Here is a 7,841-nt window from a genome sequence, read left to right as displayed (position 1 = left end):
AACACATTTATAATACTCAACAAACAACTAGTTAGCGGTAAGTCGAGGTCGATCCATGGGACGGTATGCATTGGGTTCTAAGTCTATCTATCTCAATTTATGCTAGTGTCACAATTGATGGGGTTTATAGTTGTATTCTAAACTAGTGAAAGTAACAAAGTAAAGCAAACGATGAACTAGGAAATGTAAACAAATGACTAAAAGCACTAGGATGTCATGGGTTCATAAGGGATTCATGGGAGTTGATCATACAAACATGTTTCCTACTAGATGCAAGCAATTATTATTGTGATGGACCGAGTTGGTTTATATCTTACAATCCTAGGAAGGTTTGGGTCCCGGAGCCGAATCGATTAGATTGTACAACACCTACAAGTCGACTTAATCCTCCCTATCCAACTATATGCATGGTCTAATGAGACTCGAATTGGTTTATGTCTTACAAGTCTCATTGAAAAGATAAGTGATGGTTGTAAATGCAAGGATTCATAGGCTTATAATTTCATCAAACATAACATGTGCATAAGTTGAAATCACAACAAGCAAGCAAATTAATTATGGAAGCATATTAGATTAAGCATGAATCATTCCCCATGTTTATTTCCCCTAATTACCCATTAATCCTAGCTAAGTAACTACTCACTCATGATCAAGTTTAACATGTTAATAAGGTTGTCAATCATACTAACAAAGCCAAACATGATGAACAAGTAAGAAAGATTAACAATAATTAAAACAAGGATTAAGAGAATTATACCTATGGAGATTCCAAAATAATAATGCAAAGAATAATAGAAGAACTTGATGATTGATGGAAGGTTGTCAATCTACCAATAAACCCAAATGATCTTCTAATTACCCAATAATAAACTTGAATTACTTAATAATAAACTTGAACAATGATTAAGGAAAGATTAATGTGTAATTTGTGGAAAGATTAAATGATAATCTATTCTAATCTACTCCTAATCTAATCTAAGGAAGGATTGATTTAACCTAATGAAAACTTGATGGTTTGATTATTACAAATGGGGTATATATAGTAGAGCATCATTAGGTTAAGCAACGGTAAAAATAGTAATTTAACAATGCTAATTGTTGGGTAGGGAATCGCCGGTCTCAAGAGAGACTCCGGTCTCCTTTTTGCTAGTCTCTCAAGAAATATGCGCGGATCATGGTTCACGTAGCAAGGGAAGGCTTCCTGTCCAGGAATACGCTCGTCCCGAGCGTAATATGAGCGTCCTGGGCTTCAACCCGAGCGGGTTGAATTTGTCCCGAGCGGGTTGAGCTGTATCCTGCTTCACTTGAGCTCGGATTGTAAAACGGACGTCATTTTCTCATCCGGACTCCTATTGGAGTGATTCAAAAGCCTAGATCACTTGATTTTTCGATGCTGTTCCATCTAGCATACTTTCAGGGCCAAAGGGGCAACCCTTGGTTTGGTTCCAAGCAATTTCTTCTTGCATTGACTTCCTTCTCGTCATCCTTGCTTTTTAACCCTGTGATCCTTCTATATACTCTTTATTCCTACATCCTTGGTCATCATTATTGCCTCCTCTTCAAACTAGTCCATCTAATATCATCAAAAAGCTTCTAAATATGCATGAGAGACGGGAATTTCCGCCTAATTGTCTTCTTTCCTACAAAACATACGAAATGCACTAGGAAAGCAAAATATAAAGCATTTGACGGATAAAATGGCTATGGAATGTTATAATAGTATGCAAAATGGGTTCAATTAAGGGACTAAATGTGCGCAAATAATATTCACATCAAATATCCCCAAACCGAACCTTTACTCGTCCCGAGTAAAGAGGTGACAAAAACTAGGACCCGTATTCAAACTAACCTACTAATATAACCGATGTGAGACAATTAGCGGGTCTCACTCCGCCCCTTCAACTCACAACAAGACAACCATGAGGTAGGATGCCTTCTTGCAAGGCAAGGTGGGTTTTGCCAAAATGGCGACACATCCAAACATTAAGCACGCAAAATCAAGTAATGGATGAATCTACAAAAGAATAGCCACTTTCCTCATCTAAGTGGCGGAAATTATCTACAAGGGAAGCAATTCAAGGGTACACACTCCTTGATAGATGCAATTTCTTCAAACTACTAAGCTTAGAAGGATACCAACAAATCACCTCCAAGTTTTGTCAAGCTAGGGTACCTTTGTCTTCAATCGTTAAATGCTTTTGTCAAGAATAGACTCCCTATGGTGTTAGAAATACTGGAGGATCACGGAATTCCCCTTCTTGCCTAGACAAGAAGAAGGGTCGTCCCCTCTATACCATGCACAAAAATGGATACGATGGATAAAGGGATCAATAGGATTTGAGTTTCATTTGGGAGTTTGCTTTGTTGTTTGTTTTTTTTCCCCCAATTTCTTGTGGCATATAACATTCGAGAACACTTTCTTTTCGCCATTTCTTTTGATTTTTGGCATTTCAATGCTTGACAATTTCAACTTTTTGCATTTTCTTTTGAACATTTTCAAAGTCACACCAATTTGTAACGAGGGTGCCTTATATTTGAAGCATAGGAGTTTTCATTTTTGTTACTCCTCTTTTCTTTTTGATGCAATTTGCAAACTTTTTCAATTTCTTTTCATTTCATTTCTTGAACTCAAATATGAATAATTTCTTTTTGTGCCCATTCCCTTTGATGACAAAATATGGTAGAACATGGATGAATGATGGTTGCACGGTTTCAAGGGTCACCTTGAAATAAACGGTAGCCAAGGAGTTATCACAACACAAGGTACTCTTGACTAGGCCTTAATCCATGGGTCAAAGGATACTGGCATGACACATCCTAGGGCGTTTTACAAGTATTCTAACAAGCAAAGTCTTAAGAAGAAAAAGCATCTACTAGGGCCTATATACACTTGTCAAGCTTCCCAAGTAGACGGTTTCACAATTTTTTCTAACATGCAAACTACATGCCATGATGCAACTATCATATATACATCCTAATGCATATGATTCTATTAAATAATATGCCAAATAATCTAAATGCAAGTCCTAAATTCACATTGTTTATACCGCATCCATCAAAATAAAGCCACATAGTCATTAACATAAAGAGGAAAAAGGACATTGGAAAGATCATACCATGCGGTCTTCAATATCCTCATGTCTCGTATGTGGCGTAGTCAATCAATGTGAACAAGGATGAACAAACATAATATATACAAACAATATATACAAGACTACACTACAAAGGAAATGAACATGTTTTTGGATTTTTAATTTTTTCAAATTTTTATGGTTTTTATTTTTATTAAAAGACATATTTTTGTGATTTTTCGAAATGTTTCAATTTTTATGCATTTTTGGAATATAAATTCCCATCCCCCACTTTATTATGGACATTGTCCTCAATGTACATGTAGGAGTAGGAATAAAAAGGAAAACATGTTTTTGGATTTTTAATTTTTTTGAAATAAAGTACAAATGCAATGATATGATATGAATGAATGCATGCTCTAACTAAATGCAATTCTATATGACATATATAACAAATGAATGCAATTTAAACTATACTATATGATGCATGATTTCTAGTAAACAATGGTCACTTATGATCAAACCTCCCCAAACCGATTTAAACACTATTTCTAGTGTAGAAAAGAATATGATTGGTCATTAGAGACTATTCATGAATTCTAGTCTATATGCAACTATCTACATGAATCATGTGAGGTAAATACAATGCAAACTAATATAAATGAACTAACTAATGCAAGTGCGATATGAGATATAATACAAATGCAAGCTAAATGTAAATGCAAGGTCAAGGGAAAGGGTATCTTACAAATGGTGGTTTGAGGGAGGACTCCACCAAACTCATTCCTTATTGCCATGGTTATTGATCTTGTCCATGTTGCTTAATGCTCTCAATAACCGGTCAAAGGCTTGAGCACAATCCTCAAATAAGCATGAATACGGTTTGTTCCAATTCAAGATGAAGCTTGGCCAAGGGAGCTTGTCACTTATTCTCTTCTTCACCTTACCCTTTGCATTTGAGTCTTTGTAATGCTTCAAACCGGCAAGCCCATGATTCTTGTCAACATAAGGTATCAAGTATGGTTCATATTCGTCCGGAGACTTCCACTCACCACCTTCTCCTTCATTTTTTGTGATGATGATAGCATTTGGATTTATCAATCCTTCAAGAGTAGAAGGAGAATTCTCATAGCATTGATGATCGGATACCTTAGGAATTGATGTTGTGGGTGCCAAATTTCCACAAGCAAGCTCATTTACAAGTTTCTCTTTGAGCTTTTCCACCAAGTAGCTTTTGTATGATACTTTGAATTTTTGGATAAGGTCTTCCACATCATCTCCAACAATCATAGGTTCCATGGTGGGTGCGAAAAGGTCTTCATGGTCAATAGGAGAGAGGAATTCATCTTCTTCATGGAAGCATACCTCAAACTTCTCAAGGATAGGCTCCTCAAGTGAGGCAATCTCACAACTCCATTCCTCTTCTTCAATGCAAGACACATATTCCGCATAAGCTTCTTCTATAGGCATGTCATCATCACTATTTCCATAAGAATCATAAATGGGGGCATCAGTCTTCTTGATTAATTTTTTCTCCAACACCTTAAAGTCTACATCAAAAGTCACACCCTCATACTCACAAAGGTTAAGAGTATTTGGCTTACTCAACCTCATATCTTCCTCATCAAATACCACACTTTCATACTCACAAGAGCTCAAAGAGATTGGCTCTTCCCACTTCACTTCTTCTTCATCAAAGGTTATTGCCTCAAATTAACATTCATGTTCAATGCTTAAGGATTGGTGGGGAGTGTTTGTTTGGGTTGTTTCTTGGGTTGCTTTGATTTGGGCAATTCGAATTGCCAACTCCTCACCATGGGTAACAATGCTTTGGAGAACATTGTTCCTATTTTCGCTCTCCTCTAGAATTTGTGTGAAGAAATTTTATTGGTCTCCCATCATTTGGAGAACCATATCTTGAATGTCAAAGTTGGGCTCATATTCATGTTGTGGGTGGGTGTGAGAGTGGTTGTATTGTGGCATTTGGAATTGATTGAAAGGTGGGTATTGGGAGGGTGATTGTTGTGGATATTGGATGTGGTGATTTTGGTGGGAAAATTTGGGGTAGTAGTTAGAATTTTCATTATATGAGTTGTAAGGTAGGTTTGTGTTGACTTGCTCCTCAAACTCCCCATACCCATTGTAGTCATACTCAAAAGATCCAACATATACTCCATAAGTCAAGTCTTTAGCCATCATAGCTAAGACAAGGAAACAACTACAAGCATGGAAACTACACAAAAACGGTAAGAGCAATCCTTGAGGAACAAGTGCCTCAAGGTGAAAGCAAAATCAAAATAGACAAATAAGTAAGAACATAATCACATAGCACCGTCCCCGGCAACGGCGCCATTTTGATGTGGTGTTATGTCGTCAGGTCACATCCAATCAAACACATTTATAATACTCAACAAACAACTAGTTAGCGGTAAGTCGAGGTCGATCCATGGGACGGTGTGCTTTGGGTTCTAAGTCTATCTATCTCAATTTATGCTAGTGTCACAATTGATGGGGTTTGTAGTTGTATTCTAAACTAGTGAAAGTAACAAACTAAAGCAAACGATGAACTAGGAAATGTAAACAAATGACTAAAAGCACTAGGATGTCATGGGTTCATAAGGGATTCATGGGAGTTGATCATACAAACATGTTTCCTACTAGATGCAAGCAATTATTATTGTGATGGATCGAGTTGGTTTATATCTTACAATCCTAGGAAGGTTTGGGTCCTGGAGCCGAATCGATTCGATTGTACAACACCTACAAGTCCACTTAATCCTCCCTATCCAACTATATGCATGGTCTAATGAGACTCGTGTTGGTTTATGTCTTACAAGTCTCATTGAAAAGATATGTGATGGTTGTAAATGCTTTGAAACAGTTATAAAAATCAAGTTTGAAAATCGTTATTACGACGGCATGAAGAAGGTTTGGCACGGTCGGCGAGAGACCGGGGTTTGAAATGGCCATTATGATGGCGCAAAAAAGGGTTTTTTAAAAGTTTGGAAATGACACGGAAGGACTTATGATCACATAACAGATAAGCACTCGCAATTCATTATATTATGCATAATGCTGACACGGGTTTTGTCTTAATAAGGGTGGTTACAGACCAAGCGATCAATAACCGATTTTCGAGAGGGATACCAATCCAAACAAAATGTGTAAGGAGGGTGCCCTAGCCTCGTGCAAGATAGAAATGAATGCTCTTTGACGAAACAGAAATATGTAACGTCAATGGTATGATTGACCCAACCGGGATTCTAAACGCGGGGATGAGAAAACTCGCGCCGACGGGACGAGCCAATTGGTCGATAAAGGTTTGGTTGTGGGTCTAGACAAGGAACCCGACTTATGACCCTAATATCAATTAATGCACTTTTACCACGACCTTGTTGGAATTTCACCTCTAAGAACCACAAAGACACAAGTGACCTAGTTTTCCCCAGCGAAGTCGCCAAACTGTAGACATAGGAAACTTACTGCTCTGTGGACAAGGGCCACCTACCAGTCTGTAGATATGAGCCACCTACACGCCAGACTAATCAGTGGACATGCAGCAGTCTTTTGAAAGCCACGCTCGGTGGCGTTGAAATGCTTTCGACCGAATCGTTTTAGATCAGTCGGTTTCGTCTCGGTCAATGTCTCGAAACGATGTGGGGATGTTCGGAGTCGCCACCAAGCAATTATGGGAGGCCTGGAACCTGTTCGAAATCCACTTTATACCTAGGTCAACCAAGGCAAAAAGCGGTGCTTGCCATAGGTACTAAAGATAAGGACTAGTCCCCCTTTAGCATCCTATCGCTAGAATGACTCTCGTACGCCTTGGATAAGGCCATCCACTATCCAAAGTTTCTGAGTAAGGGGTGAGGGTACGTATTGGGAAGTCCTTTAATCGGACACCCAATCCCGCTCGCGTTAGCGGCTTCTACTGATCGATCGCGGTTGTTTAAGTGCAAGAGTTGATAAAACGGTTTAAATACATGAATGCGCATCCAAAAGCTTAACCTAATATGTGAGAATTTCCTAAGTCGGTTTGTTTATCCAAATATCAAGAAAATGTTATCGGGTTGGATTTAGATTGATTTGCATGTGAAAAAGAAAATTAAACATCCATTTACCAAATTCGGAGTATGATGCTTAACACGATCCAATTGTTTGAAAAAGGGTGTCAAATGACAAAGTGTAAAAACGTAAGCCTGTCAATGTGATCCGTCACATATTCGGGTTAACCGTAATCGGGATCGTCCTAGACAAGTACCAAAACGAGGCAGAACAGTGCGAGGCTACCCCATTGGGGCGCAAGCCATTAGGCGAGGGAACAGAGCATGTCCAGGTTTTGAAATATGAAAACATACGGCCTCTTGGGGTGCGAGTCAGACGACGACAAGTATTTGTGATGAATGATTTGAAAATGTTGTTTGCATGACTCGGAATGATTACCATTCTATTAGTAATATTCGTCGCCGAATTCATATTTGCAAGCTTGGAAACTATAGTTTACAAATAAAAATGTAAAAGGTGTATGCTTAACCGTTTCGTCACCGTGCTCGAATTCAATCGATCATGGCATATATATTAGCCAAGGATGACATACGATATTGTCAAGACAAAGATGAAAATAAAATGAAATAAAAGTGAAAGGAAAATGTTTGATTTGAACTAATTATGTTAAGTTCATTTACTTGTAATTAGTTGATATTTATCGTCGTACTCGGATTAAACCCACAAGGCATAAAGAACCAAGGATGACTATGAATTATGACTAAT

This window comes from Silene latifolia, chromosome X (genome assembly GCF_048544455.1).
Source record: "Silene latifolia isolate original U9 population chromosome X, ASM4854445v1, whole genome shotgun sequence".
Taxonomy (NCBI): domain Eukaryota; kingdom Viridiplantae; phylum Streptophyta; class Magnoliopsida; order Caryophyllales; family Caryophyllaceae; genus Silene; species Silene latifolia.
Note: the sequence above shows the minus strand (reverse complement) of the source record.